The 13181-nt window shown below is 45.0% G+C and overlaps 1 protein-coding gene and 1 pseudogene across 3 annotated transcripts in view; both read left to right on the forward strand.

The window, feature by feature from the left end:
* Skap1 (src kinase associated phosphoprotein 1) overlaps nt 1–13181 on the forward strand; it is a 222539-nt gene that overhangs the window by 44878 nt on the left and 164480 nt on the right. The gene's annotated exons all lie outside the window — the stretch shown is intronic.
* LOC111755969 (small nucleolar RNA SNORA12) lies at nt 6254–6374 on the forward strand (annotated as a pseudogene).

The raw sequence follows: 13181 nt of genomic DNA on the forward strand, positions 1-13181 counted from the left end.
CGAATATTAATTATCTAAAGTTATAAATAAACGGGGAGGGTCGCTGTTTTCCAGAATCAAAGTGTTTTAGATCAGACTTCTAATGGCTTTACGAACTGTTTTGCTCTGTAATTTTATTTTGTTTTTTAAAAAATGAACTTTTCCAATATTATTTTCTTGGTATTATCAGTGTGTGCAGCCTCAGGGAATAGTGATACTTTCAAGACATTAAGTAGCAAATGGTGACAGAATCTCAGTGTTCTAGCTTTGGTTTTGGTTTTGTGTCTATCAAGGCTGTCTGAGGCTTTTAAGCTCTTTTTAAAAACCTAGTTTAGGAAATAATCTTTTAAAGCTTTTTTTTTTTTTTTTTTTTGAAAACCAATCCTCTGGCTGGATAAAGTCACAGTACTTTATAGTAGTCTTAATAACCTGGCACGGCGTTTATCCCGTCCTGGAGGGTTTGAACCCTTCCTAGCTGAGATGGACCTGACTACCTGAGCGGTAGGGAGTGGTGGTGATACTGTAGCTGCTGGCTTTGCGGAATGAGGACCCTGTGGTGCAGGGCTTAACAGGTGTTAACCAAAATCCACAGAGGCAGAAAATGACAGTGAATTGGCAGAAATGAACGGCACTGTGACAGCAGGATTAATCAGCTAAGCAGAAACAAAGCCTTGGTGTCAGGGAGGTGGTGCGGCCTTGCGTTGGGAAGAGGGGGTGTGTGGGGGTTAAAGCCCCCGGTGCAGGGTGGGTGCCCTGGGGTCATCCGCCAACATGTGACCACTTCTCCATGCCCTTCTCTGCTAGATGGCCAAGGTCAGACAGTTGAAAGTAGCTTCTTTGGAACAGAAATAGGATCTGTTTCTCAGCCATGATGGACCACGAGCAGCAAAATCTTTGCTCATCTGTCTGGAAGTAAATGCAGGGAAAACTCAAGTTGAGACTATTGCATTCTGGCCCCTAGTGTCACTCTTTCTCTTATAGACATTTTTGAGGGGCAGAGAGAGACCAGGCTGCTGCCAGCTGGCCGCTCTGAGCTCTGAGCTCCCACCATTTCAGATGCCAAACAAAGCAGTGGAAGAGAAAGAGAAAACACCGGCAGGAGACTTCAGGAAGCCCGGGGAAACCAAAGTGTTAGGATCGGAGTGGCAAGGGACAGAAGCATGGCCTCAGACACCCCAGTGTTTTCACCTGTGCCAGAGCTCTGCAAAAGGTCACGGGAAGCATTTTATTCACGCTGGCGCCGTGCCCGAAATGCACACTCAGGTTTTCAGGGTATTTGGACTAAAGCAGTTTGCCTGGGAAGAAAATCGTCTTAAAACATAAAAGATCTCTTATTTGGAGATCTTTTAGTGGCACATATTTTTTCAGAGTAACAGCTTTATTGAGATATAATTCACATACCATAAAATTCATCCTTTCAAAGCATACAAGCCAGTGGTTTTTAGCGTCGTCACTACCCAATTTCACGACATTCCCTTCACCCCAGTGAGGAATCCTGCACCCAGCCACCCCGGGGTCCTCCCTCTCGGTGTCTATACTTTACTGTCTCGTTACGAGGTTGTCGGGGTTAGCGAGGCACAGCAGACAGCCAGGAAATGTTCTTTGCATTTATAGTAACAGATGGCAAAGATGCAGCTTCCCTTCACCATTTCCACCCAGGTTTTCTCATTGGCTCACTGTCAGCTTCCTAATGTGCCCATTTGAGAAGAAGAAAGCCAGAAAAAGAAAACCTAACCCCAAGAATGTATTGCTTTAATGCAGAGGAAACATGAACAGAAAAGTTCTTACAATGAACTTCTGTTGTTTTTAAAGACAGGGTCTGGATGGGTAGCTCAGGCCGGCCTCAAACTCTTGGTGATCCTCCTGCCTCAGCCTCCCAAATATTGGGATTATACGCCTGCACCACCCTATCCAGCCTTTAATGAACTTTAAAAGAGTTCTTTTAATATAATTGAACAACATGAAAAAGGCTTGTTGTTATTTTACTGTAAGAATATGGTTTTATTTTTCTTACTTATTTTTATTTTATAATGAGTTTTACATAGAATTATCTTTTTTTTTTTTTTTTTTTTGTCTTTTTCCTTTTTATTGGTACCGGGGATCGAACTCACGACTGCCTGCTTGCAAGGCAGGCGCTTATGCCACTGAGCTAAATCCCCAGCCCCTACATAGAATTATCTTGATAATTCAGCTCCTGCTCACCTTAAAAACTTTTCTTGCTTCATTTTTCACTCAAAGTTACACAGAAAATCCAATGGACTCTTTGCCATGGAACTGGTGCCATCGTCAGGATCAGAGATTTAACTGTTCCAAATAAAAACATCAGGTTAGCCTTTAAATTTGATGCCAAGATCACTTTAACTCACTCGGCAGACTGAGTTTCCTTTGTTTTGCCTCTGTTTCCCCTTTCATAAAATGATTTTGTCATATACAATTTTAGTTTAATAAACCAAAAATTCACTTATAGAATCTAATATTTGTAATTCAAAATCTGCCACTATAAAATGTATTTATGGAAACCAGACAGAAGTTTCTGACGTGGACTCCAGAGTCTAAACCAAATGGCACCAGATTTAAATAAAACGTTAGTACAGACCTAGGAATATTATGAAGAGGTTTAACAAAGGCTTACCTTCCTCTAGTCTTTCACTGCATTTGTGAAATTGCAGTAAATTCAGGCCAGGGAAATTGCTCACAAGCTTAATGATTCTTTGAGCATCCGCATGGGTGGTGAACAGAGCTTCTGAGGAAATTATCCTGTACTTCAATATGAAAAACACCTACTTTGTGAATCTTAAAAATCTCACTTTGAAATTGTAGACCACTTCAGGGTAAACTGACACCTAAAATACAGCTTGACAAACACAGGTAGTACAAAGCGAGTTTGTAAACTGTTACCCTAAAGCCGTGTTGACTACAGGTTTTAAAAGATTGATGAGGTTTATTCCTGAGTGGGTTCGGTGAATCCAGACCAAGCTATAAAAACCCACCTCTGTGAGAACATCAGGGATGAGGAAGCTAACTGGTAATTTTTGTTTTGTTTTGTTTTTGTCTTTTTGAGACAGGGTCTTGCTATGCAGTTAGGCCGGCCTCGAGCTTACTGTGTTGCCCAGGCTGCTCTCGAATTTGCAGTGATTCTCCTGCTTCAGCCTCCTGAGTGCTGGGATAATAGGCATGCGCCACCACACCCGGCTCTTACTGGTTATTTTATGTTACAAACTAACTGCTGTTAATTGTGTTAAGGGTCACAATGGCATTAAATGATATTATAATCAGGATTTTTTAAAGAGTCCATAAAGAGGTGATATTTAAAGGTAAAATCTGGAAAATAATATAAGAGAAAAGAAAAAGCCAGCGGTCTCTAGATGAAACAAAATTGATCATAAATTGACATTTGGTGCTGAGTGATGTATTCCAGCACTTATGACACTGTTTTGCATACTTTTGTACATGTTTAAAATTTTCCATAATGCAGAGATAAAGAAAAAGAAATTCACGCAAAACTTGATTTAAAAATATGAGATTACTTTATTCCTGTCTTGAGAACTGGTACATTAATGCATACAATACTTTATGTATCTGACTGAAAACACACATGGAATCATGAACTGTGTTTTAAAGTTGCTTCAAGTTGACCTTGTTGTGGTGGGAGAGTGTGGGTTGTGAATCAGACCCGAACAGGAATGCCAGGTCCTCTTTCTGGGAGCCTCTGCATGTTGGTATCCTCAGCTATAAACCCCCCGCTAATTCAGGCTGCTTCCCAACGAGGAGTTTCAGGGAGTTGTTAAGAGCGGGACCAGGCAAGTGCCTGTGTGGAGTTTCGATAAAGTATGTTTCATGCGTATTTCCACATTTCAGGATCAGGGATGCAACTCAGTGGCACAGCGCCTGCCTAGCAAGTGCAAGGTTGTGAGTTCGATTCTTGGCACAAAACAAGAACAAAATCACCTCACCCGTTCCCCCTGAGTCCTGGCTCAGGGCCATGGATTCACACGTGTGTGTTTTTAAAGGTTTGTTTTTGTAGGGTGCATGTATAGAATTTTATTGCTCAGTACTTCAGGGGTCAGATTTATGAGCCCATTGGCAGTGTGATGCCCGACACACGTCGGTGGAAGCTCCAGAGTCGCCTGACTTGTCCCTCACAGTCACTCACTTGGAGCATGTAGTTATGACAACCACAAGAAGCAAAACATGAGAGCAGCATAGAAACACAATCTTTAAATCCCAAAGGAGAGAAGGAGGAGCCGAGGGCTTCCTTTGAAGTGGCAGGGAGTGTTTTCGAATTAATGGAGTGTGTGGTGATTTTACTAAGTCTGACTTACAAAAATCCTCTTTGCAGTTGTGCCAGAAGCTCAGCACAGCCCTACGCAGGATTTATACAAAGAGCCACGGCCCGAAGTTATGATGTGTTTGCCAATGTAAGAAAAAAGCCTGCATTTGCAGTATTTATAATTTGTTAAGTATCTATCACTATTTCTGGAATGCTAATATTTTATAAACATAAGCATCAGGCAGGAACCTAGACTACCATAACCTATACTTTTTTTAAAAAAAGAAACCCTCCCACGTGTTTTGTTTTGGAAAATTGATGGGGAGAAATGGTCACAGACGCTTGGGCCAACCGCAGGCTCTGACAGTGGCCTTCCGGCCGACCCCCTTCCGCCTCACGCCCCGACATTTGCTACATTTTTCCCTCATGAATGGGCGGAAACAGACAAAACTTCTCTGTTACTGGACTCGATGCTTTTTCAAATAGTTTACTTCCTGTACATCTACTGCTCAGGCTTTTTTCCCCGAGTGAAACGGATTTTCAAATACATGCATTAAGAGTTTTCAGCTACTGTCCGAGAAACTAAGGTTTGTTTTTAAAGCAAAAGGGACTTGCATTTTTCTTTTTCAAAATTAAAATTTTCTAAGATTTGTAAGTCCCGTCTAAATATTTTACCCTAAAGGAAGTCATCTTCAGGTATAACGTGGAGGAAAAAAGAACCCTGATTTTCACACATGTAAAAGAAATCACTGAACCCAGACGCAGCTGCTCTTGTGCTGTGTGCATGGTGTGACGGTCCCATCACGTCACTGGGATGGAATTAAATCCAGACAGCCCAAATGGTCAGCAAGACGTAAGTTATGCCAGGTCCATGGGATGTCTTGCTGTACAGAGCATGAAAATTACATATAAATGTGTCCCAGTAGTGCTCTTGAGTGGCAGTTATTAGGTTGACTTGCAGGTCATTTTTCTCACATGTGCCCGTGTGTGTTCACGTGTGTGTACACACTTCTGTGTCTAGAATGTTTTTGGAAGGATACAAGTGAAGCCATCCATGGCCGTCACAGCTCTGCAGGGACGCCAGTGTCACGCAGAGAGGAGCGGCATGGTTTATACCCTTTGGTGACTTTCCACCATGTGACTTATTTTCAGTTTTTAACAGACCAGCTAAAGTGCATACATCTGTGCGTGCTGATGGGGCAGTCATTGAGATGAATGGTTAAGAAGGAAAGCAGGGGCCGAACAGAGCAAGCGCTAGCATTTGTTTAATAAGATAAATGGAAAATGCCCGAATATGGTGAGCGCGTCTGCAGTCTGGGAGGATCACGAGTTCGAGTCCCGCCCAGGGAATGTAATGAGACTCATTAAAAAATATAAGGGCCTGGGGATGTAGCTCAGCTAGAGGGTGTCTCTGGGCTGAGCCCCAGTGCCAGAGGAAGAAAAATAAGGAGGAAGAGAAGAAGGAAGAGGAGGAAGACTGCACACCACTAAACACAGGTGTTCGGCGGCTTTGGATGGAAAGTTAGGGGCCCAGGAACCCCCAGACAGCTGCTGTTGGAGAGGACCAAGAGAGCAGGAGGAGCCGAGCTCCCATTCTGTGTCTTTTAGTAATGTCTGAAATTTTTTTCCAGGTACAATTTTTTAATGGAATTTTATTTTTATGTTTATTTATTTATTTTTGGTTCAGGACTCGAACTCAAGACCTCGCACTTGCCAGGCAGGCGCTTGTGCCGCTGAGCTACATCCTAGCTCCTCGTTAGTATTTTTTTATTTAATATGATGTTTTAGCAAAATGTGGTCGTGAGCTCTTTTTTCAGGAGAATCACGATAGTCTCACCCAGTCAGCTTCACCCTGTTTACTGGTTTGTTTCTGAGGATGGGTTGATGGGCGAGGGCCGGTGATGGGGTAAAAGAGCAGCCTGGCGTTTCCTGGGCTTCCTGGTGACGAGTCGCTGTCAGCCAGGTGTGTGGAGGGCGGAGCCGTCAGAAGCGAGCGGTACAATAAATTATAGAAGTTTTCAAATGGGTCTGACTCTACCACATACATTGTAAGGAGCTAGCAAAAGCTTAAAGACTGAAGTATCTCTCCTGAGCTTTTTTGTATGAGATATTGGCTCTCACAATCGATCTCATAAGTTTAAGTCCTACAGACAGGCTGAAAAACACCTGCCTGGTCTGAGGAGAGTCTGTACTGAGGGGTGCTTTTCTACCCCTGTGATGGATTTGCTAAAAAAAAAAAAAAAAAAAAAAGTTAGAAAGCACTGTTGTCGGATGATGCACAAAGGAACTTTCTCTGGGTGCATTTCTTTCTTTTTTTTTTTTTTTTTTTTGCCGGTACCGGGGATCAAACTCACGACCGCCTGCTTGCAAGGCAGGTGCTTATGCCACTGAGCTAAATCCCCAGCCCCTCTGGGTGCATTTCTTTACCTGGTCTCAGTCCTTTGTTTTTCATTTGTAAAAGTTCATAGAACTAATTTTTAAGCGTTTGTGTGCATCTGTTTGTTTTGAGACAGGGTATCACGGTGTAGCCAAGCTGGCCTCTTGAGCTCACCGTGTAGCCCAGGGTGGACTCAAACTCGCAGAGATCCCCCTGTCTCAGCCTTTGGAGTGCTGGGATGACAGGTGTGTACCACCACGTCTGGCCAGAATGATATCTCTTGCTTTAAAGATTTGTATACTTTATTTGTGTTAATCATGCCTCGACATAAAGGAAAAATAAAAATTTAAAATAAGGAGATATCAACCAGGCGTGGTGGCACATGCCTGTAATCCTAGTACTCAGGAGGCTGAGGCAGGAGGATCACAAGTTTGATTCCAGCCTGAACCACATAGTGAGACCCTATCTTTAAAAAAGCATGGGCCAAGGTCTGTTATAATTTTGCATTTTTCTTCTCTGTGACTTAAATCTTAATGCTGCCCAAAAAGAAACGTGTCCTTTAACCAAGCCAGATCAGACCCATTTTTAAGAAGGAACACACTGGACCAACTTTGATGGTGCAGGGTCAGAATACCCCAGATTCCACAGAATCAAACAGGAGGAGCTGGGAAAAAATTCAATACATTGATCTGACTAAGCATGAAGTAGTTGTATTAAAGTTTGTAAGCATGAAATTCATGCCATAAAGTAGTGTTTTAGAAATTGCAACAATATTAGTCTAATAAATTGGAATTGGGAATTAGGCCACTTTCTACTTGACCGAATCTGGCTTCCTCTGGCCGTTCGGCCTCCACCCCTGGTGTGCCTGCTGCTGTCCCTACCACTGAAATAATTTATATTTTGATCTTGGACTTATTTTACTGAAGTAAAAAAAATACTAATTAACGCCATAAATTCAAGTCATGGTCTGTCGTTCAGTGTGCTTTGCCTTTGAGTAATGATTGTGATTTATAAAACGCTCAGCTCTGGAGCCTGCAGAGCTCACTGGGTCAGGAAAAGACTTCAGTCATCGGTCAAGGTGGGGTCAGAACTGGCCTGGAACCACTCTGGAGCCAATTCTGTGACTTTGGGGAAGCTTTTTCCTCCCTGGGGTCTCAGGATCTTCATCAGCATCTTTGAGATACAACATATACAAGGATTGTCCGGAGGATCCACTGAGGTCCTGCGGGAAGAGCCCTGACCCAGAGCCGACATCCACAAGAGTTCAACAAGATATTCAGATTTTTATTGTTAGTCACAGTGATGCAGGCCTGTCATCCACCACGTAGGAGGCTGAGGCAGGAGGATCGCTGAGAGTTTGTGGCCAACCTGGGCTTTACGCAGTGGGTTCAACACCAGCCTGAACTACATAGTGAAACCTTGTCTTCAAAAAAAGTTTTAAATTATTATTATAACCGACCTTCTTCTGCAAGTCAATGCAGTTGAATAGTTTCATAGTTCAAATCGAGGGTTGAGAACCCTGTTGTCCAAAGAAAACCATGAGCCGATAATCCCAGGCTATCGTTTTGAGGTTGCTTTGTGACGAATGCATACAGTATATTTATCCACAGACGACCACATGCCTCTGTCTACGTGTTCTGAGTCCTGTCAAAATCTCCTTCCTTTTGAAAGTCTCCAGGCCAGCGGGTTCCGTGCTGGGGGCAGCTGGCAGTCGAGGCAGTGGGTGAGCTATGTCGGTGCCGAGGCAGGGGCCGGCTGGCAGGCTGCTCTGCTTTCTGGAGGGTGCCTGTCACCCACTCAGCTGCAGGTCCTGCTTGCGGCTGCCGGTCCTCCCGTGCATCCAGGGGTTGTGCCTTTTTAAACTAATTTTAAAATTTATTTTACTGGTGCATTTTAGACATGCAAAATGGTCACATTCATCAGAGGGAATTTGTCCCTGCACGTGACAGACTTGCTTCTTTTCTTCCCTTTTCCCCTCCCTCCCTCCCACCCTTCTTCCCCTCCTTATTTGCAAAAGCTTTGTTTCCGTTTCTCCCCTTCTGTTTTTTCTTTTCCCTTCCTTCCTCCTCCCCCTGCCTTTTCCTCCTCTCGTGTGAACATCTCCTGCCCATTTCTTAGTATCTATTATACGTTTTTATGTAAAGCAACTTTTGTTTGCCTTGATGTAATGCCTAAGAAGGGTTAAAATCCGCAGCGTTTGTCAAAGAAGGGAGGGAGGGAAGAAGAGTCGGTCTGTCTGTCTAGCTAAGGTGATGACACACGCTGCAGCTCACCCTACTGGTCAAAGTGAGGAACTGCACGGAAAAGGACAAATGGGGGGGGGGCAGGCGGGAGGAACAAGACGTTTCCAACCGGCTCCCTGGGGTATTGTTCTGTCCAGTCCACCGGTGACAGATGTAGTTCATTTGAGAATATTATTAAGCCGTGCTGCCTTTAGTCGTGGCATTCACAGGTGGTGGCGCAGCCACTGTTCTTCAGCCCCTAACCAATTTGGTTCTGTTTCCGATCATTCAGGCTCCTCCGCTCTCTGTGTTATTTCTGAAGGTTCTTACAGGCACCGCCGTGGCTATGCAATCAACAAACAGTATCCCAGGCTGCAGAGCTTGGGCTTTGGCCCACCTTGCACATTTGGGATCTACCTGGAGTAACTTTTTAAGAGGCTGATAAATGGCAAAGTTCCTTCTTTACCTGGCCTGTCATTTGCTCTGGGGACTTAATGGCATTTGGTGCTATTACACCCCCCAAGGCCTTGAGGGAGAGGAGATATTTATATATTGAGTTATGGATAGATCTAGGAGAGAGAGAGAGAAAAGACGGACAGAAAGGCAGACTGTACAGGGCAGAGAAGAATTTGAGACCTTGGCACTACATGGATAAATGGCAGGAACTAACCATCCCCGTCCAAACGGAAATTTAGCCATCAGCGGAGGTGCTAAAATATTCGGTGGGAAACGCCATACATTTTGTAATGCATGAGCGTGGGGGGTCATTTATAAGGGATGCGTGGCAGGACCGTCACCAGGGTGTCACACATGTCCTCCAGAACATATTTGCACGTGGGTAACATTTGACATACATGGTCATGTCTGTTCCCAAATATCTCCCCCACTGGGGTGAGCTTCGGTGACCTGGGAGCGTGGTTATAATCAAGAGAATAATAAATTGTAACCTCGCTGCTCTGACTGCGGTGCAGCCTTAGGAACCAAATTCTGATTAAATTGGCCTGTGAAAATCTGGTGATATTAATACCGTCAAGCATGAAAACTAACCGGATTTGGATCAGGGACCTTATTATAGCATTTTAGTGAGGATTTATTTGTTTGAAGAGGGCGACGTAGGGCTCGTGCATCCGTAAATGTTAAACAGGGCGGGGAATCCTGTGTCCCCCAACAGTGGCGGCAAGAATAAGAAGAAACAGAAAAGTGTGCCCGAGTGGACTTTAGTTTCCATTTCTTTAGTTATCCAGAGATCCATGGGAAAGAGTTAGCAACTGTAGAAAGTTTCCAGCAAGCCCTAAAACAGTCTTAGCCATCTTTATACCATGCCTCACAGTTAATTGTAAAAGATGAGCAAACCTAACATGAAAAACCATCGAGCCTTTGCATGTCGAATAAGCAAACACGTATTTATGTCTCTGCCGTTACCTGCCATCCGTGTGTGTGTGTGTGTGTGTGTGTGTGTGTGTGTGTGTGTGTGTTTATGCTTAAACTGCTTCCTGTCATAGTTTATTTCTCCCTTGTTTTGGGGGGTAAAATTGTCAATGTACACTCTTTCTATCCGTTACTGGTACCTGCGAGTTCAGGACTCGAGTTTATTGTGAAGCAAAATAGTTACAAGGGGGCAGCATTGTGGTTCATTCTCCCCATTTTATTTGGAATCCGATTCGTAAGTGAAAGTTTTTAGCAGCTTAATTCACATCTCCGTAAAGCTCGTGGAGCACCCACAGCCGGCTGGATCCGTGGCAGAAGGAGGAGGAAAAGAAATAAAAGCCAACGTGCAATGGCTACCGATGGTAGAAAGTCTTAGAATTAAGGGGGAAACTCATTAACGGTTAATGAAAATGCAGGGAATAAAAACAGCACAGAAATCTGGCAAATAATTACCTCACACCTGACGCAAAGCTGCTTTATCTTTCTGCTCCAGCCCTCAGAAGTTCCCAACTTACTGAGTTTGACTCTCGGACGAGCACAGGGGGGAAATCTGCTCCCCAACGGGCCCTCGGTGCTGGCTCGCTGGTTACTGAGTACCCCGAGGAGCGCGCCAGCGCCCGGTTCTTACGCTAGCTGGAATGGAGGAGCAGATCCACAGCTGACTGCAGGTGTGGCCCCAGCTCTTATTTGGAAAGGCAGCGAGGAAGTGGCGTGACGGATGGAGACGCGGTGGGCTTGGATCGATCTGCGCGGATTCCGAGTGAGCCGCCCGGGTGCGGAGGTGGCACTCGGAGCCTCACTGCAGAGCCTCCCGGTGGAAATGTCCGTCACTGGAGTTTGTGATCGTTCATGTCTGATCCCCCAAGACTGCAGCCACGACCCTTGGGGACTGCAGTTGGCAGAACCGTGGGTGAATCCGGGGGACACGTGGATGAATCGGGTCTGTTTTTAAGGAGAAATGACACCTTCCACTTATACCCATCCAAGATGACCAGGGTAATTGCTGCTTCTTCTATAAAACTTTTCACCCATGCAGCTTGAGCAGTGGAGTAATCATTTTAATTACCCAGGAGCATCTCCGTAGCCAGAGGCTCAGGCTAGGCTCCCTGTGAGCCCAGGGGAGCCGGGCCACCTGATAGGAACACTTGTAACAACAGTGTCCTCGTGGGCCACTGACTGGCGCGCAGGGCGGATTTCCAGGCTTCCCTGCCCCCGGGTGTGTGCAGCACCCACCCAGGCTGTCTCCATACCTCCTGTTGTATCCCCTCCCTGTTGCCCTGCTGTGGCGGTGCTGGCAAGCCTTCTAGAGTTGCCGACAACCAGAATCAGCTGGCTGTGGCCCACCTGCCATGGGTTTGCCACCCCCACCCTTCAGGGACACATCTGGTACTGGGGGCAGAATAGTTGTCAAATTGCCACCTTGGGTAACAATCTCAGTGACCACAGGACACTGTGGAAGCAACTTTTCTTTTGTCTTTCCTTTTTTTTTGTCGTTTTGAGACAGAGTGTCCCTATATACTCCAGGCTGGCCTTGAGCTCACTTTGTAGCCCAGGCTGGTCTTAAACTCGCAATGATCCTCCTGCCTCAGCCTCCTGAGTGCTGGGATTATAGGCGTGCACCACGGAAGCCCACACTAGATCCCGGAACAGAAAAGGGGCATTGCGGAAAAACTTGTGAAAAGCAAATAAAGCTTGTAATTCAGTGAGTCGCAGTGGAGTGACCTTAGTTTCTTGCTTTGGAAGACACACTTTAGTTATGGAAGAAGGCAACCCTGGGAAAAATCGGTGAGAAGTCTATAGAAAATCTCTGTACTATCTTTGTGACACTTACATAAACCTAAATGATCCCCAAAGAAAAACAGTTCTTTTTAAAAAAAAATACAACATAGTCAACAAAAGCCTTCCTGACCTAGATGTTTTTAAAAGCTTTTTAAAATGCTACTAGCTATAAATAGTCTGTATGGGTTTGCGTTGCAGGTTTGTCTTTGAATGATAGTTCATAAGTGATGTTCTATGCATGCGAACTACCAATGTCAGATTTTGCTTGTGATCCAAATTACCTGCTTTCTTTTTTTAAAAGAGTTTTTATTTGACTCAAACGTTTCTTTTCAACTCACAGCTCATGTTCAGCTCCCCCAAGTAGGAGGATGCGGCTTGCGGTGTGTGGATTTGATTTCTGTGGATTTGCACTGATGTAAAATTTGAGCATCTTGAACTTCGATGCAGGATTCGGGAATTTTTTTCTGGTTTTTATGGAAACTGCAGCGCTGCCTTGCGTCTAACTCCAAGCTTTGTCCCTGACGAAGCGAACTAATCGGCGGCAGCATTTCTTCTGGCGTCAGCCTGTGACTGTTGTGTGAGGGTTAAAGCTCTACAGTGTATTTCTAACGTCCCTAACCTGTGGGTGTTCTGCCTACCTTCGCGCATCTGAGGGCAAGTGAGCCAGAATTGCATAATTTATGGACAGGGAAGGACATGGCTGTTCGGTTTTACCATTTTATACCTCCCCACCCTTCCCGTTTAATTGTAGGAAATAAACCTCTGAGTGAGGCAGTGGAGATTCTGTGTGGGCTGTTTGCTCTCACAGCTCCCTGGGTGAAAGCCAGAGCCAAAACGCTGCAGTGTTTACCGAGCTTAGCACCGGCGGCTTCCTCGGTAAATGACAATCGGAGATAACTTTCAGTTCGGCTGGGGATGCCCGCTCCAGTTGGTGAGAGGCACGAACAGCTGCGGTGGCCTTTCACCGGCAGCCGCACCTCTGCTGGGGGACGCGGGGACAGCCATCTGTGGCTCTCCTGCTTCCGGTTTCTGAATTAGCTAACATCTTCCGTCTGAACCTTTTAAAGTATCACAATATCACCAGCCACTTCTCCAGGATACCATTCCGTGTAGGCTGAAAACACCC

The sequence above is a fragment of the Cavia porcellus genome, unplaced genomic scaffold, assembly GCF_034190915.1.
Source record: "Cavia porcellus strain 051 isolate PalLab524CR breed Dunkin Hartley unplaced genomic scaffold, mCavPor4.1 scaffold_6, whole genome shotgun sequence".
Lineage (NCBI taxonomy): Eukaryota > Metazoa > Chordata > Mammalia > Rodentia > Caviidae > Cavia > Cavia porcellus.